Source organism: Amblyomma americanum, chromosome 2, assembly GCF_052857255.1.
Source record: "Amblyomma americanum isolate KBUSLIRL-KWMA chromosome 2, ASM5285725v1, whole genome shotgun sequence".
Lineage (NCBI taxonomy): Eukaryota > Metazoa > Arthropoda > Arachnida > Ixodida > Ixodidae > Amblyomma > Amblyomma americanum.
Genome location: NC_135498.1, coordinates 190117365 through 190118810, shown reverse-complemented (window position 1 = coordinate 190118810; position 1446 = coordinate 190117365). Strand labels below are relative to the sequence as shown.

Genomic DNA, 1446 nt, shown 5'->3' with positions numbered 1-1446 from the left:
ATGCACCTTGGTTTCGGTGACTGTTGGCTTCCTTAATATGTTTGTCAAACGAGCCCCTCATTTCATTTGCCTTGTCTGCTAATAGCTTAACGGGTGTCTCGGTTCTGGCAGTCTTTAAGCCATAGGTAGCATAAGAGGGCTCTCACACAGTTTCCGCCCTCGCCGTTAGATAACGTTTTACGTCACATTTGCGGTATTACAGGACGGGCTACGTCCACCGCTATGGACGAGGGTGCGCTGGTGAACACTCTCAAGGTTCTCTTACACGCAAAACATAAATACACACGAAAGCAGCAGATTGGACACCTGTCGCCGTAGCTCAGTTGGTAAGAGCACCGGACGCGATATTCGGAGGTTGTGGGTTCGAATCCCACCGGCGGTATTTTTGTTTAAACCAATTGATTGGCATTAGCAATTTAAAAAATAGAAAACGCTCCCCTATGCACCTTGGTTTCGGTGACTGTTGGCTTCCTTAATAATTTTTTCAAACGAGCGCCTCATTTCATTTGCCTTGTCTGCTAATAGCTTAACGGGGTTCTCGGTTCTGCAGTCTTGATGCCATAGGTAGCATAAGAGGGCTCTCACACAGTTTCCGCCCTCGCCGTTAGATAACGTTCTACGTCACACTTGCGGTATTACAGGACGTGCTACGTCCACCGCTATGGACGAGGGTGCGCTGGTGAACACTCTCAAGGTTCTCTTACACGCAAAACATAAATACCCACGAAAGCAGCAGATTGGACAGCCGGTTCCGTAGCTCAGTTGGTAAGAGCACCGGACGCGATATTCGGAGGTCGTGGGTTCGGATCCCACCGGCGGCATGGTTGTTTTTGTGTGCTGGTTTATAAGTAATTTTCATTAAACCAATTGATTGGCATTACAAATTTTAAAAAATAGAAAAAGTTCTATGCACCTTTGTTTCGGTGACTGTTGGCTTCCTTAATATGTTTGTCAAACGAGCCCCTCATTGCATTTGCCTTGTCTGCTAATTGCTTAACGGGGGTCTCGGTTCTGGCAGTCTTGATACCATAGGTAGCATAAGAGGGCTCTCGCACAGTTTCCGCCCTCGCCGTAAGATGACGTTCTTCGTCACACTTGCGGTATTACAGTAAAGCAGCTGAATGGGCTAGTTGGTTTTGCATCTTAGTGAAAAAACAGCGCACAAGCAAACACAGACAGAAAGAAGGGGACAAGCGCTGAACTAGCAACTGAGGTTTTATTGGAAGCATGGCGAAATATATACAGCACAGCATACAGCATTCAAAAAGCATATAAACAGCACATAAAAGGCGGATAAGAAGCCAGCATCCAAACTCATCGCTTAACGTCGCATATCCAAGAATTCCATCTCTTTTGTTGAAAGAAGCATAGACGGGGTGCTGACACATGAGTCCTCCGCTTTTGCTATCGCCCTAGCCTCGATAATTTCCCTTGTTATTGTGCACT

The 1446-nt window shown here is 46.5% G+C and overlaps 1 non-coding gene across 1 annotated transcript; it reads left to right on the top strand.

Annotated features, from left to right (window-relative positions):
• The first annotated feature begins 308 nt into the window (after window positions 1-308).
• TRNAS-CGA (transfer RNA serine (anticodon CGA)) lies at window positions 309-382 on the top strand. The gene has a single exon. It is a non-coding gene; the product is annotated as a tRNA-Ser (tRNA).
• Window positions 383-1446: the final 1064 nt, after the last annotated feature.